Raw genomic sequence first — 18329 nt, forward strand, 5'->3', positions numbered from 1 at the left:
AGGGGACAAATGTGATTTGCAAGGTCCAAAATGTCCCCACAAGGGTGTAACACTACACAACGTTTCAGTGCAACCTTGCTCTAGGTATGTGTTTACTACTATAACTTTGACCTGGTCCCTGGGTCGATTCGTCCCCTCAGACGTCCATCGCTACGAGATTGTTTTTGTTTTTCATACGTTCGTTAATTTTGATGTTTTTGTTTTTTCTCAACTTGCATTGAGGTTTACGGTGACTCTTGTAGTTAGCCTGAGAACGACAACGGGGGGGAAACAGGTGGAACGTTTGTCGATGAGGGACGACTGTGTTTTCGGGGGACACTGTGACAGATGCATGTTAAGGGACAGAGCTCTTCAGTCGCTGCCTGTCTGTCCGTCCGTCTGTGGGGTTGCCAGCCTGCTCGTGTACACTTCCTGACCCGCGGTGCAGCCGTGCATTCCACCCCTCTCCCCACATCAACCTGTTCCCCTGTAATTTCTGACATGAGTAGATGAATAATAGATCAGAGGCTTTAGCTGCCCTGTAACTCTACCCACGTCCCAGGACAGGAGGCAGGCCAGCGGCTTAAGCCAACAGGACACGTGACCACGGCAGAATGGCCATTCAGTGTGACCGTTGATGAGTAAAAGCGGTATTATCTCGGACATATGGTTGATATGAACTCTTTAACTGGCCGGTGCCTACAACTGTGGCCTCAGTGTGCATCCAGCTGCTCCAGTGCACACAGCTGCTGACAGAGCGATGTGTGTGATCCACAAGTGTGACTCTGGACTGTTTGTGAGGTCCTGTTGTCATTACACCTTCTCTTTCAATGACTTTATAATCAACTCCATGTTGAGTTTACTGAGAAGAGTTTATTATTTATGAAAAGTCAAAGGATTTACTGACATCCTGTAGAGGGCAGCACTTTACTGCACCAATTTGTCTGTTTACTTTGTATCTGTAGGTTTTCAGAGAATCTGCGCAAATACAGAATGAATGCAGAGCGGGGACAGAATACTCCGTCCGTTTTCATGAATCCATCTAATGTTGAGCATAAATTAGCTTTAAAATAAAGCTTTTTTGAGAGTTTGACATAGATTGAGAGTTTTATTTTTGTGCGCAGATTCATTCATTTCTTTCCTTTTTTATAAACAGATTATCTTTACCTTGTTCTTATTGATGTTCTTTCAATCTCCATTTTGTTCTTTCTGTTAAGCACTTGCTAAATAAATAAATAAAATGATTATATTATTATCAAACCGCAATGGAATTCAGAGCAAAAGTTCAAGTAGAGTTCGGTTCAGGCTGCAATTCGCTGTCCGATCCCAAACAAGCCCAAGAGAAAGTGTTCGAACTCGATGTTCTCCCCAATTTCACTCCCTTAAATATGCCTGACAAGTGCAAATGGGACAATAGAGGTATTGACTCAGTTAATTAAGAATGTGCTCACACAGTAATTATCTCTTTACATCTGGCTGAGAACCAATCACAATGTGAGCCAAACCAGCTGCAGCCGAGTTCCGCCCTGATACCATTCGACTTTCTCACCTTTTTAAATCCACAAAGCAGAGACTGTGTCTAAAACCAGGTGTAAATGGGAAGTCAAACAACTAAATGTTGCAGCTTTCACCACATTATGATTAAATATTGATAGAAATATTGATTAACTGAGCTTTAAAAGACAAAAAGAAAAACCCAGCGTGACAAACATAAGCTGGGCTCTGAGCAGAAATACAAACCGGCCTTCTGTTGAGTAAAGAGTCGATTACAACCGAGCATGTGATTCACACACTGACCAGAGAATAATGCAGCACGCTTGGATACTCGCACAACAAATGCATGAAGAGGGCGCACGCACAAATACACAAACACAAACACACACACGCCACCCTCTCCGGAGAGGATCGGGTTTCCCTCTGTGTCCAGTGGCTTATTAAACATTAAGCTCAACAGCTTCCCTACAGGAGGGAAGAAAGGCCCCCCCCCCCACCTGCCCCCTCCCTGCCTCCCCTCTCTCATTACAGCTGTTGAGGTATGAGACAACAGGAGCGCGGCCACAACAATGGAGCCGGAGGTCGTCAGCCAATCAGTGTGCTCGCTGCAGCGTTCCCCCGGCGACAGCAGGTAGGCCTGAGTGGACGAGATTAACTCTGATGTCCTTTTTCAAACAGTTACAGGCAAATTAAGCTTTTCATGAGTAATGACAATAATATACAGTAAATACTCAGAGCATCATAGCAACGGGAACTCGTACTCACACACACCTGTGCATTTAGCGCATGCACAGACACACACCTGCACTGATTAATGACGGATGGACTTTCAACATAAAGTACAGTTAGTTGATGTTTCCGTGGCAACAAAAACATCTGGCCCATCCCACCTGAGATTTCAAAATAAAATGTCTTCCAGAAAAAAAAAGACATCAGACTTTATATAGTTTTAAATGCTTGTGGGTGCAAATTTTTTCTAATAAATCATGTTTTCACATTGTGTTTTCACACCTGTACATTGTTTATTATGGACCTTCAGACTATTCACTTTAGTCTGAACCAAAATAACAGAAAGGTTCCTCTCAACAAGGTCAAGACCAACGGACCAAAGTCTAGTCCGACCCAAAGAGGTGGTCTGGGTCCAGATCCGACGGAACCGAGGTTTGATTCGTTTGCAGAGTGAAAACACTTCTGACCAATGGCAGGAAGGTGAGCCAGCATTAAACAACAGAAGAAGAAAGAGAAGAGGACTCCAGGATTGCTTTCTAAATGTACTGCACCTGAATTTGATGATGCTGGGAGTAAAACTATGATATTACAGTAACAATGAAAAGCATTAGAAAAACGTCAAACTAATTAATGTCAAGTATGTAGACGCAGCCCACATAGGTGGTGACGACAGGACGCATGTATGTCGTCCCAGTGTCCAGATCAAATGAAAACAATGGAACCTTTCGGATTGAATCTAAAATGACGTAAAAATAATTCACATCTGAGGATGTTCTTTCACAAGTATCCTAGGATCAATAACCCTGGTTCTAATCTTGTCGGGTTTAGTCACAAATTGTTATGGACATTTCTCATGTGTTTATAATTAACGTTATCGTGACGGTGTTTATACTTGAGACGTTTATCACTGTGAGAAACAGCAGGGTCGAGCTCCGAGGGGGTTTCTGAGCCTCTCCGGTGTTTGGCGACACTCCCTCAAATGTGTGTGTAGTTTGGTACTTTGAAACCCGACACCTGACAACAAGCAAGCAGTGTGTGTTCTCCACTCACACAGGGTGAATACAGTACAACGCTCATCAGCTGCACGTGACCTGAACACGTCTGCCTGGACAACAGCGCCCCCTGCTGGCAGCACCACAAACACCCGTCATTACAATTACTCACTTACTACAGTTATAATACAACTACTACTACTAGTAATCATGATAGTAGGAAAGATAATTTTTCTTGGCTTTTATAAATAATATTTAATTATTTTGTATTTATACATTTATTTTTATATTCCAATATATATAAATTCATAATTAGTCATTAAAATGTTTAGCATTAGGACCTTCACAGTTCTTTATTTACATGTTTCACTGGCTCAATAATTCTTGCAAACCTGAATCGTATCATCCTTTATGTCTTTGTCTCATCAGGAATCAGATCAACTTTACTCTGGTTCCACATTTTGAGAAACACTCTTTCATAGAATAACAAATATATGTTGATTTTTCTTTAAATGCATTTCTTTCCCTTTTGTTTCCAGCGAATGAATCAATCAAAAGTAACAATTAAGGAGGTTCCTCATTCCTAATAATACCGGTGGTTTCAGGTTTACAAAAATATAATAATGACAATTAACTCAATTAAAAATTCAAGCATATAATCGGTAATATTTCCATTTGATTTCATGGAGTATTTGACACATGTAAGTGTGAGTTGGAACAAGCAGATGAAAAATATACCGTACATCAGGAGATAATTTAACCAATTTGAAGCTATTGAAGTGGGAAAACTACCTATGTTCAGAGGTTAAAATGACCTGTCAATCAAACCTTAAACAGCGCAGAACAGACTTCCCTTCTTCGGTTGTTTAAAAAAATGATTGACAGTCTACATGAGAAACGACAGATCACTGAATCGACCGTCATCCAGACACGAAACGTGAAATCAGCTTCTGATTCCTACGAGGCCTCGATGACATGAACGCTTCAGGGCTCACTACAGACTTCACTTCAGAACTCTGCCATCATGTGACTCTGATCTTCATCCTTCCAGCATCTAATTCCAGGAAACACAGTTTTTCTTCTCCCCCCCCCCCCCCCCCCCCCTCCTGCAGCTCCTGACTCCCTCAGAGACTCCCCTCATCTCCTGTGTGCTCTCAGAAGCTCTCCTTCATCTGACAGTCAGGTACTGGTCGTACACTATCGGGCCACAGACGGGCGGCAGACGCTTGAATCATCTAATTATCGGTCATATTAGATTAGTCGGACTCAGGGGTGGGGGTGGGGGTGGGGGGGGGGGGGGGGTGAGAGAAGGGACGAAGCTCCTTCAACTTCCTTTCGAATCGCAGTCTGAACACAAGCTGTGTTTTCTCAGGGAAATGAGGCGGAATAAAGGAAAGTACGATACAACAGACTAACAGGGAAATACTTCATATTGTTATTATGTGTATATGAGTTGTCGCTCTTCTGTTTGCCTTGAATTGTAAATTGCATATAAAGTATTTTCAATTGAACTGAACTGTGTGTTGACACTGAACACACACATTAAGACAGGAGCTTTGTATGAATCAGTACAGAGTTCATGTTTCATATTTACAGTAACTTGTTTGATACTAGTAGTAATTTCAAATAGTGATTTAAAAATGCAGTAAAACTGAGATCATTCACAAGTAAAGAATACCTTTAAGAATAGGTGGCAGCTTTATTTTAAACAGAGACATGATTCAAACCCAGTGGTGGATTCTGTATTCGTCAAATATAAATCACGTCCTGAAAACTGAGCTGAGAAGCAAATTGAACATCTGTAAAGAGACATTTAACCATAAAGCAGGTAGAGAAACAGAGAAACCTAATGTCTCTCACACGTTGACTTCACATTACATGTTCTCTGTTAGCTTGTAGCTGCTCATCACCTGCTGCTAGCTTAACAACACGGTTAGCTGGCTTATCGTTGGCATCGCTGGAAACAAGCTAACTCCATTTGTTTCGAGTAAAAACAGACGAGTCCATCTTTCTCTTGTTAGCTGTTAGCATAGTCTTAGCTTAATGTTAGCTTAGTGTTAGCTCAGAGTTAGCTTAGTGTTAGCTCAGAGTTAGCTTAGTGTTAGCTCAGGTGTTAGCTCAGTGTTAGCTCAGAGTTAGCTTAGTGTTAGCTCAGAGTTAGCTTAGTGTTAGCTCAGAGTTAGCTCAGTGTTAGCTTAGTGTTAGCTCAGAGTTAGCTTAGTGTTAGCTCAGAGTTAGCTTAGTGTTAGCTCAGAGTTAGCTCAGTGTTAGCTCAGAGTTAGCTTAGTGTTAGCTCAGAGTTAGCTTAGTGTTAGCTCAGAGTTAGCTTAGTGTTAGCTCAGTGTTAGCTTAGTGTTAGCTCAGAGTTAGCTTAGTGTTAGCTCAGAGTTAGCTTAGTGTTAGCTCAGTGTTAGCTTAGTGTTAGCTCAGAGTTAGCTTAGTGTTCTCCTCACAGGTTCTTCTACAAACACGTATTTAGTCGCTTACTCACGTTTGCGTATTTTTTCTATCCCCTGACGTCTCGTGCACCTGCCCTGGCTTCTGTTGACGTCGCTTACGGTGCGATACCATGTATGACCTCATACGCCGGGTGACACTTCATATTATTGAAATTTAATAAAACGTCTTTATCCCAAACTAGTATCCACACGTACATGAACATTTGACCTTTGTTCATAAACTGTTTCTTTTGTTTGGTAGTTTTTGTTCATAAACACTGAAGCCAAAGAGATGAGAGCAGGTTTGAATCAAGGATCTGATGTTGAAAGAGAAGATTCTTGGTTTTACTTTGTTGAGTTTTGGAAACACTACATGTTGTAGAGCGTAGATTTACTGTCGTACAAAATAATTCACTGTTCCGGGCTTTTCTTTAAACGGCAGATTAGAACAAAAGGAAGCTGTAGTGGAACAGATTGGGTTTGAAAGTCTTTTCATTAACTACTTAACTAGATTTCCTCCTCAATGGATCTAAGTGGCCCCACTCAGCCGCCACTTAACGAGAGCTACACACACACACACACACACACACACACACACACACACACACACACACACACACACACACACACACACACACACACACACACACACACACACACCTCAGTCACTCTCAATTGGTCAGCTGGTAATGAGCAACCCTGAATGAACATCCCATAAAGTAGCACTTGTTAAACAGGGAATCGCAGGGAAAGAGTTATTAGTGTTTTTAATTAATTAGGGTTTCTGCTGCCTGAGGAGGTGCTGAGAGGAAGAAGAGAGGGGAAGAGGAGGAGGAAGAGGAGGAGGAGGGAGAAGGGGGATGAGGATGAAGAGAAGGAAGAGGAGGAGGAGGAGGTCGGGGAGGAGGAAAGAGAGGAGGATCTCGGAAGAGGAAGAGCAAGAGGAGGAGAAGAGGAATGGGGAAGAGGAGGAAGATGTGGAGGAGAAGGGAGAGGAGGAGGAGGTAGGTGAGGAGGAAGAAGGGGACGATCTCGGAAGAGGAAGAGCAAGAGCAAGAGGAGGAGAAGAAGAATGGGGAACAGGAGGAAGAGGTGGAGGAGGTCACAACAACAATGTTTACAACACTGATTAGAAGAAGCAGTTTTGAACATAAAGGAAAGGTGTGTCATTAAAGAAGTAAAGAAAGAGAGGATGAATGACGGATAATAGACGACTGGAGTTCATTGATTTAATTTAATCACAAAGATCATGACAGACTGTTTTCAATACAAAATAAAACATATTTGAAGATGAACCTTAACAAACAGTCACTGAGGCTAAAATACAATGGTTTAACGTTGACAGAGGGTGCAGTGCTGTCTCTCCACCACTGGACGGCGCTGGCAGACCATGTATGTCCTTTAAGTGCAGGGTCGTTCAGGTCATCTGTTTCCCTGCTCCTCTGCTCCTCCGCTCCTCCGCTCAGAGGACTCCTGCTTCATTAATAATGAAATGACTTGTTCTGATATCAAACAGTGAAACTTGCTGATCAGTTACTTGAGGACACAAAGTGATTGAACCAGTTCTGTTCTCACATAAACACTCTGTTAAAGATCAAGCTACAGAAACCAGATGATGCACATATTCAGGAAATTGAAGGAGGATTAGGAACAAGAAATAAAATCTTCAGATAATTCATAGAAAAACAAAGTGTAAAAACAATAATTGATGGTTTTACTGGATGTAAACCAGAGCTGTGAGTATTGTGTTTCAAGTTGCTTTCAGACATGCAAATAATCCTGTATCATAAATAAAACGGCCTATAGATGAATAGAAAATGAATCTGCTATTATATTATTTTACTCTTCATATATAATCATTTAAATTACATCATATATCCTGTGGTTGGGTTTAATATTCATGCATCTGAATGTAATTTTCCCTCTGGAACATTAAAATATAAAGTCTCCTGACAAATGAGCTGTTGATCACTGCTCGCTGACGATGAGACCGCAGTGGGGCCATTCAAACATAAATATACTGTATAAATACTGTGATACTGTGCCTCCTGGATTCTACATCTCCATGGCAACAAAACATAACGTGCGTTAATATTTTGACTGGGCTGAAAATGTAATTACAGCTCGACATTATCGTTAAATAACATCAGTGTAGAATTGACTCTGGGCCCATTGGAGGGCACTGAGTCAGAAACACCTCGGCCTCTTAATGATGGAATGACTGAGTCTTTCCTCCATTGTCGTCGTCTCAAAGAGGAGAGATTGATTCTGGCTCATTCTGTGGAACACAAAAACCCCTTAATGTGGCCGTTCACACACCCTCCTCCTCCTCCTCCTCCTCCTCCCCCTCCCCCTCCTCCTCCTCCTCCTCCTCCTCATCGTCTCTCCATCAGCAGCACCTCACTCTCATGTTCCAGGTTAACTCGATTAAACATCTGCTCCTAACGGCTCATTACATGTGAATATCTCAGACTTTTCTCTAATCACTGCTGCGATATAACCAGGCCTCAGCTAAACCTGCAGTTAACGAGGTTATAACAAACTACTTGTGATGTAAAGTAGCTGAATCCTGCTAAAAGAAAACTCTTATGTCGTATTGCCTCGTGTCAGCAGGTTTTTGCCATAAAGATGGACGACATGACAGCTCAAAAGAAAAGCTAAATCATCTTGATCGCCCCCTGGTGGCCGGGTGCAGTATAAGCTAGTTCATTTTCAGGTAAGTCCTTTAGCCACATCTGGTTTATATAAATTCTCCTGTTTGTGTTAATTTACAGTGTTGGTCATGAACCCTGCCTCCTCCATGTAGGCAGATGGGACATGCAGCTCCTCATCAGTGAGCGTATCTGAAATATCACAGCTTGATTCTTTATGTCGTATACACATATATTTATTTATTTATATCTTTTCTTTAGTTTGTAAGGTTTGTTTATTCTGTTATTGGGCTCTGACGGGCGTCTACAGGACGGCTTCAAACTGAAGTTCATCCTCTTGTTCTGTGACAATAACGTTTCACATTCGGTGAAATGTCACCTTGAATCTCTTTTACCTTCTTGTGTCAGCCTGCAGATTGAAAAAGGAAAATGAGAATCAGTGAATCTCGACTTTAAACACATCTTAGTTTCATACACGTTCTCTCGAACCATCATCTTGAGGCTAATGAGACGCAGAATCTGTCTCTTATGTTGTTAGCATAATAAAACACGTGACGACTGAATGTGCACTCCTGCCTATGGAGGAACCCCCCCCCCCCCCCCCCCCTCCTCTTCCTCCCCTCCTCCTGCCAGAGAGCACTGTGAGGTGGCAGATGAAATATTAATCTTCCTGAATTCATGATGGATGACAGCAGGTGTGGGGGGGGGATGGAGAGAGAGAGAGAGAGAGAGATGGTGAACAGAAAGATATTTAACCAAGACATCACGGAAGAGATGGTTCCCTCCTTCACCTCCCAACAGCATCTTAATAAATCATTCTCGTCAAAAAGACTCGATCTTCTTAAAGCATGTGACGAAAACTATCACATTATATATAAATTTAATATAATTGAATATAAATGTTTCAATTTCTTCGAATCTATTTCAAGCACGTTGATTTTTTTGAGATTTCACATTCTCTTACCAATATTTTCAATCTTTGGAAACGGAACAACGACAGAAATCATCTTCTTGATCAATCGTGAGTCAGTCTCAGCTGTCAATCAATTTTATTGCTGTTTTTTTACCAGCAGCAAATACTCAGAGGTGAATTGTTTTACATTTTGTGACCTTGAACAATAAGCGGCTCGAGTCTCTTATTGGACCCTGGTGGGGAACAGGGCGGGTGGAGTTCTGGTCATGAGGCAAACTGGGAGGCAAACTGGGAGACAAAGGGCGACGGAGACCAGCACCTGAACTCCATCAGTCGTCTCCCACAGAGAAGATTGCTCATGGTTAGTGTCGGCGAGAGCAGCAGAGCGGAAAGAGAGGACACAGGGAGGAAGGGTTTGAATCCAGCTGTTTACAGGACAAGGAGAATATTATGATTATTATGACCAGCACTCACAAAGGCATCTGCAGAAGAAGATACTACAGAGCTTCCAGCTATTTATTCTTCTTTTAGTAGAAAACGTATCAAGGTCATTTCATAATGTCTTTATAACAGGTTCATCAGCTGCAGCCATCTTGTTGACGGAAACGTTTCATGGGCGCTCCTCTTTCAGCCGTCGAGACAAAACATGAAACACAACAAAATATGTAAAAAGACTGATCTGAGTTCAGATTGCTCTCAGTCCAAAGTGTGTTATCAGTTGATTATTAGATTCAAATACAACTTGTGAATCAATGTCTTCATGTTTGTATCTGTGTTCGCTGCTGATGAGTTCGTCCGAGGCGTCGCAGTCGTTCATACACAAACACCTACATGTGCGATCTGTGCAGTCGTGTTGACCACTGAGCAGATGCTCCTCAGCAGTGGGGGGTTAAGCACCTTGCTCAAAGGCACCTTGACTGTAAACGTCTGTCTTACCCTGCGAGGATGGATCCATTCTCAGGGGCATAATCAGTACTGATAGAATCCAGTTTCTCAAATGTAAAATTAGTTTAGTAGTCAATTTTATTCAGGCTACAATTAATAACATTAATAACAGCAAGAATAAAGGAAACATGAGACCATAACTCAGCTCCTTGTCTGTGGTGCAGGAGGGATCCTGACACAAAGAGGTCAGACAAAACAAAAGAGTCAACTCAGAGATAAACAAGTTCCCTCAAGAGGCAGCGAAGATGAACCAGGACAAGAATATTATTTATAACAGGACTCCAGATTCAAGTGATTTCATCTGATGTCTCCAAACTGAAATGATTCATATGTTATAATCTCTCCTGTTCCTGTGAGGAGAGGGTTCCCCAACCTCAAAAGATTTTAATTAAAAATGAAAATATACAGGATTCTCATCAATCAGCAGCGATACCTGCAGGGGGCGCTCATTAGGCTGTTTAGCTACGACAATGGAAGACAATAGAGAACAAAGCCAACATGTGCAAACAATCCCAACAGCAAAGCCTCAGAGGAGCAGAGTGTGGATGTATTTTCTGTTCTACACAAACTAATGAACAAAGATGAGGCTACTTACTGATTGAATGAAAGACAATGAACGAATGAATTCAGAGTAGACAACTTTAAAAAGAGCGATGGAATCGTCCAAGAACGATCGGACTTCTGTGTTTTATGTGACCTCTGAAGTCTTGATTAAATGGCAACAAAAATCTTTGATAAAAGTTAGAGAAAGATCTAATTCAACCACAAACCAACCAGGGAAACCTCCTTCTCAAGAGGTTTGGCAGCGATGTGACGGCATCGAGCTGCCGTCGTGACCCTCCAGCAGGTGGTTCCTCACCAGCTCGTGAACACATGACCGTCGTCTCTGTGGTGAAGAGTCAGAGGATCGTGCTCAGTGGTTCAGGTGCTGAAGGCTGCAGGATTGATCCAGAGTGTGGGGGGGAGAAAATGAAAAAGGCTTGCTCAGCGGTTCACGTTGTGTTTCTGTGACGACAACAGACCCTGACCCCCCCCCCCCCACACTCGATCAATAACAACAATAAACGTAAAAAATAAATCGTACAATCACGCGGATGCTGCTCCCTGTGTTCAGACTTTCTCCGGAAGTTTCCTCTGACACATGAACAAGATTCTCTGGTCAAACACATTCACAACAACACAGAAAACTCAGCTCGTCTTTCCAAGTTGACGTCTTCATCGTGTGTTAGAAACGTTCTCTCCTGCTCATTCAGACATTATTCAAAGTTTTTATTCGGGGGCCGGCAGGAGAAACTCTGGAGAATGTCCACAGCAACTGACTTGGACATTTCCATTCTCACATTCAGACCCTCTGGATGATTTCAGTTTATCCAGGATCCAGTACCCGTCTGAAATCAGTTTATATTTCAGTACGTTCTACTCAGTGTCATTCGGGGTGAAGTCTGTTGTCTCGCTGCACGTGAGGCTGTTTTAAAAGCTACTGTTGGACCATGAGCTCAGTTACACGTCAACCATCAGGCTGTCGGAGACGATCAGGAGAGACAACAGAGGACGAGGGCTGACGTGGTCGTGTGGTTGGAAGGCGGGTGGTGTTTTGACAGATCTCACTTTCCCTGAAGTCCTCACAATGACAGGCTTCATCCAAACAATGATGCTATTCTGTCAGGGCCTTTAATGAAGTGATCAACTGAAGAGAACTTGTTTTCTGTATTAAAATGTAATAAGTTGACAGTTTAGCTCACACTTGATTAGGTCATTTCACACTTTAGCTCTAAACTAATCATATACAACCAGAAGTTCTTTAAAGTACGAACTGTGCAAACGACCATAAACTTTGACCAATAAATTCCAAACGTTGAATTCCCTGTTGTGTTTAGGATAAAGCTCCAAGACGCTTCTTTAAATGTCCCTTTAAAGACTCATAGTTGTGATTTCTTAAGTTCATACATCGAGGGCCAAGGTAAAGCACCAGGCTCTGATTGTTAAAACGTTTAGGAGGCGCAATGGAGCCATGAGACCCGTGAAATATAGAATTTCTTTCCAGATGTGTGCAAAGTTCTGTGAGTCACCGAGCCTTTCATGTAAGGACACAATCAGGACGTCGCACCATTCGATGCTCGAGCCCCCGTCACGTTTGTGACCAACAGATTAAAAACAACCACAACACAAATATTCCCACACTTTTACCTCATCGGCCGTCCATTCGGATTTAGGACAAACAATGAAGTTCTTATCGCGGCTGATTGAATTAGCAGGGTGGGGGGGGGGGCTGGTGGCTGCCAGCGTGGGGGGGGGGGGGGTACACACAAAAGAATTCCTGGTGCCATTCCTCTGAGGGCGATGTGGTCATTCCAATGAAGTTTGGGGGTGGGGGGGAACAGAGGCATCTGGGCTCTGGGCGGACACAAAGGGGCAGACTGTCGGCGGGCCGCCCCACCAGGGGCTCATCTGAACCACGGACACGCTTGTTACCCCTAAAGCTTTTTCTAAAAGGACATGGGAGAAGGAAGAGAGAGAAGGAAAGATGGGATGAAAGAGAAGGAAGGAATAATGTAGTTTGCTGGGAGGGGAGTGGGGGGGGGGGGGGGGGGGGGGCAAAGCCAATGAATACTTAGTTATCACCAAATGCTGCAGCTCTAGAAAACTTCTCAGCCTCTTTTAGTTTCATTGTTTGGGTTTTATGGTGAGAGCCAGATCTTTTTCACTGGAGATGGTGGAGACCAAATCAGAACAAAAAGAATGTCGGGTGGACAAAAAACTAACGATGCTCAAATAAAGTTTGGCAACATCGACCTTATTACACGGTGGACGGGTGCACGTTTACTAAAAGGAAGAAGAATGTGGCGAGTTGGGGATAGTTTTGTTTGAAAGAAGAAATATGGAGGTTAAGGGATGAAAGTTGATTTATTTGGACGTGGTCATTATGTTTTTCTGAAGCTTCCTTGCTCAGCTGCAGGTTATGTTCAGTTTTAAAAACACCAGCTAACAGGCATTTTCTACTTTTGGTCATGTTAAGTGTGGAACTATAAAGATATTGTCGGTCGGATGGTTGATTTTACTCATTTTTGGTTTAGTCACAAGTTGCAAGAATTGAAAATGAGTAACCAGACCACGTTAAGAAAACCAGGCTGATTTTCACCTGCTTCACTTTAAAACTCCTCCTCGTAAGCAGCTCTGACTCCGTTTTTATAAGATTTTCTTTTTTTTTTACAGTGCAGCTGAATAACGGTGGTGAACAAGAGAAGAATTCAGGGAGGTCACGAAACAGGAACGAGTGAAAACAGACGAAAGTCGTGGAGCGAAGAGGCAGCGAAGTAAAACAGAGGAGCGACGTGAGAAGTGAGAAAATGAGCAATTAGAGAACCAGAGGAGAACCAAACAGCTGAGGGCGAAAACAACGGCGCCTCAGTTATTCAACAGCCTGTTGAATATAAACATGAACTTTATAAAAACACACACGCTGATAAACATCCAGACACACACATGCCGACACACACACACACACACACACACACACACACTGGAGGGGGTGTGAGACATAACAGCTGTCTTTTTTTTGAGAGGATCCACAATGGAGGAGCTCTGCAGGGGGGGGGGCAAGCACCTGCCTCTGCTGCCTCACCCACAGGACTGAGCGATGAAGGCGAGGAGGATGAAGGCGTGCGTGCCTCCAGTCGGGAGGCGTCTATTCACCCTGCTCAGCTGCCTCATCTGCATACTGTTTGACTTGCTGCTTCTAATTCGGGCGCCTTCCCCTTTGAAGGCAGATGTATGTAAACAATGTCTCTTTTCATCTGCACGCCGATTAGAAGATGACGGATTCTAGGTCATTAACCCCCACAGGACCGGCGCCTGACAAAGGCACGCTCAGAACATCGCCCACAACCGGCGAGGCGGTTCGTCCGACGTGTGGAGAAACACGGGCGGCGGCACGTAACCGTAACGGACAGTGTGTGGGTTCAAGGTCTGACCGATGACCCCCATCGCGGGTCCCACACCAAGGAGGCTGGTGTTCAGTGGTCCTGTTCTTTGATTCTGCAGCGTTCCTTATAAACCAGTGTGTGTGTCTGTGGTGAAGCTGGTTTTCACTTTTCTTTCACCCGTTTATTCAAAGTTGGGTGAAGCTCGACTGGAACTGAAGAATCAGCTGATCTAACCGGGCCCATTGTCGTGAATGTGGTGTTGTCATGATAGACAACGTCACTTTCCTTGGTGAGTCCCAGTCGTCACTGCTATAGAGCGCTGAGCGCCCAATTATGCTAATTTTATTGATATTGAACGTATCGCACGTCCAAAATGAACTGACGCTGACGTCGTTTGGAGTCTGTGCAGATGTGACCAGGGGACGAAGCCTCGGTATTCACATCGTGCTGATACACACGAGTCAGCTGTCAATCATGGCGTTTCAGCCCGTATTCATATCATCGAATAACTGAAACAATCTTTACAAAAATGTATTTGACATGCGCTTTAATTTTTTTGTTCGATCCGTGTCCCATTTGCTCACATGGAGGAGGCAGAGGGTTCTTAGCTCTACTGCAGCCAGTCCACATTCTTTCACTTCACTTTCACGGCGTCCATTATTTACAGTGTATAATAACAATTTACAGTTATCTTACATGTATTTACATGATTGTAAACCACACAAACACACACAAACACACACAAACACACACAGACACACACACAGTATCTCTCACAATCATTTGCTCTATGACCCTGTGTGTTCCCTGCAGCGCTGCTGTGCATATTCATAGCAACACATGTACGTGGGTTTTCTGATGTACTATATATGAGTACTGTGCTCTGTGAGATGAGTGTGTGTGTGTGTGTGTGTGTGTGTGTGTGTGTGTGTGTGTGTGTGTGTGTGTGTGTGTGTGTGAGAGAGAGAGAGAGAGAGAGAGAGAGAGAGAGAGAGAGAGGGGGGGGAGATGAAAACTATGGATGCATATGCACAATGTAGTGTATGTTACTTGTGCTTTCATGTAGGTGTAAAGAAAGAAGAGACAGAGAGAGAGATCCTCTCTGCACAGCTCTGAATGTTCAAGGTTTGTTCATCAGAGGATCTGAAATCAACCTGAAGTAGTTTGTTTCATGTTCAGAGCAACAAATTCAAAATGTATGAATTCCTCTTTTTCCTGTTTCTAATGTCCGACAGAGCTTTTATCAGCAACGTGTTGGACATGATAGAATTATTACGATTGATCCTGAGCAGAATATTAAAGTCTGAATCCCATTCCGTGTGAATCTGTCCAGCGGTTGTACAGATGTTTAGACACAAGCATCAGAAATACCTCTGACACTGCTCAAGACGGCAGGTCGGACAACAACAAGTACACAAATCTGTGTACTGATCCGATACTACATCGTTAAAGTATCTTCCTTTCACTGAGATAATTTACTTTTCCTACACAAAGCCGAGATATTGATGTCGTCAGATAAAAATGATATCGAACATCTTAAAGTAGTTGTTGAGAGATTTTAGTCAGAATATTTATAACTATATTAAACTGTAAATTAAGTTTAATCAAAGATGTTGATTTTTTTATTTCATTTGACACAAACGTTATCAGTTTATCCTCCTGACGGCCTCAGATTGATGAGGAAATCGATTTTTATCAACAGTCAAGATGCAAAAATAAAGAAAGTGTTCGATGAGCAAACTGGAAGATAAGGTAGAAAATAAATAACAAAAGAGTTCCTGCTGGGAACCAGTGACCTGAACAGGAAGCAAACAAAAAGAAAACAAACCACAGCTTCTCGGGGTGGTCGACCTTTGTGTGTGTGTGTGTGTGTGTGTGTGTGTGTGTGTGTGTGTGTGTGTGTGTGTGTGTGTGTGTGTGTGTGTGTGTGTGTGTGCATGTGTACACGTGCATTCAATGGAGTGTGTGTGGGTAGATACAACACAATGTAAGGGTGCATATAAGTGTGTGTGTGTGTGGGTGTGTATAACAAGTGTGCCGTCATGAATTGGGCCTGAGGGGGTGATTTATGACCCACTGTGAGAAGCTGAGCCCTGCACACACACACACACACACACACACACACACACACACACACACACACACACACACACACACACACACACACACACACACAGGAGTATCCCAGATCCCTCCAACATGCTAGGATCTGAATCAGTTGCCATGGAGGCGGATCACATGTCTGCCGCCTCCACTAAGAACGTGCTGACAGGTCGGATCCAGGGCTAAGTATCGACCGGCTGAACCTGATGCGCTGTCACAACCTCCAGTCCTACTTTATCTGTGCAGAGGGGGTGTGATCGGCCTCACAATACACACACACACATACACACACGTGCACACAAAAGCCCCCCAGAAACAATAAGACAGAAATGATCCCGTTTGATCAGGCGTTAAAGCTGCAGCCGCTTTAAAAAACGGAGAACAAAACCCGTAAAGAGCACCTGCTCCTCCGAACACGCTGACCAGGGGAATCCCACTGACACCCGTCGTCCCTGATTGATTTCAGAGGTTAAATCCGTGAGCACAGGTTAGCAAAGCTCCGAGCTTCACAACACAAGAACACGGAGCTTAGAGCAGCGCTGAAAGGAAAACAACAGCGGAGGCAACAAAAGCTGCACAGGTTTGAGAAATCCTTTTATTCCTGACTTGATTCGGTCACCTACAAAATCCAGGGATCAGACTTCACGAGGTCTTTCGAGATGCTCATTGTTTCAGATCAGGTTCTACTGGTACGGCCACAGAGTTAGAGTCTAAAGAAGCTGAATGAGGAGGACGGAGGAGGTTCAGGACTCATTTTCTAATCTGCAAACCTTTGTTTCAGTTTGAGCGTAATTGCAGCGACTGACCAAATTCCACGTACGTAAGAAAATATTTGAAATGTCAATTCTTAAAAACACACGATCATTTCTGTTGAGAAGTTCAGAGTTTTGAAGCATCGAGTTTGGCAGCGGCATCGTTGTTTTATGAAAACCAGAAGTAACCATATTTGGAGGAGCGGGGGTGGAGTCTAACTGAGAGCTGCACGCCCACCTACAACTGCCACCTGCACCTATTGGACGGTACTAGCTGTCAATCACACATTATTCACGCCCCCAATGCATCCGGTGCTTTATGGTCTATTTGACTCTAAATGATCATAACTTACTAAATGAACATCAGCTGTATTATATGTATATTGAAGAAGACTTGAAACTAGAGATTGAGACATAAACTCATGTTTACTAACGTTATCAGTCAATTTGGAGTCGATGCATTAGAGATCAGGGGGCGGAGCCGAGGTTGTGAGTCCATGTCCCATCCGTTAAACATGGAGGAGGATCTATGACCTCCTCTGCAGCTGAGATGCTTCGGCTTCACTTTAGCGAGCTGTCATGTCGTCCATCTTTAAAAACAGTCAATGCTCGACACCATCGTAAACCACGAATCAACAAATACTCAAATATTCTGACAATAAGAAAATGATGAGAGAAAGATTTTAAAAGTTCCTCTAAACAACTTTTCCTGCCCCTGCTGAGAACTGTCACCGCGTCTTTAACCAGCCTCCGCTCAGTTTACATGACGTCTGAAGTGAAGCTGTGTGCACAGTCAGCATGACTTCCACATTAATAAATAAATATTGCTCATATTCCACAACGAGCACATCTCCTGTTCCCAGAGGCCTCGGCACTGTGAGGCGGCTGTTGTCCCAGCAGCCTGGAGGAGACAGCGGGGAGGTGATGAACACAGAAATACACTGGTGGGAGTAGAAAACACTTGAGAGGCTTATTTACATTTGCGGCGTCTGGCTGACGTTGTTATCCCGCCTCAGCAGGTGGGGGGGAGGGGGGGGGAGCGCGGCTCCTGGGTCTTCATGAGGTAAACAGAGCTGCTGACGGACACAAACGAGCAGTTTCCAACCACCGGATTCTTTCTTTTCTTGTTTGAGCGCAGCGACGGGGAAATGACGAGATGTGCGTCTTGTGGTTTGTTGTTTTTTCGTTCGCAAACTTCGTTATCAAGAAAAATAGAGAATCACGAGATAGACGAAGCTCTAAAGTCATTTCAGAGAAAACCTTGGGAGGACGTTTCACTTAAAACATGACAAGTACATGAAGGACATTAACGTGAGCAACTCCATCACAATGAGGATAACATGCTAATGTTTACCAGCGATGTTTAGCATATTAGCATGCTAATTAATATCAAACACAAAGCACAGCTGA

Source organism: Hippoglossus hippoglossus, chromosome 22 (assembly GCF_009819705.1).
Source record: "Hippoglossus hippoglossus isolate fHipHip1 chromosome 22, fHipHip1.pri, whole genome shotgun sequence".
NCBI classification, from domain to species: Eukaryota; Metazoa; Chordata; class Actinopteri; order Pleuronectiformes; family Pleuronectidae; genus Hippoglossus; species Hippoglossus hippoglossus.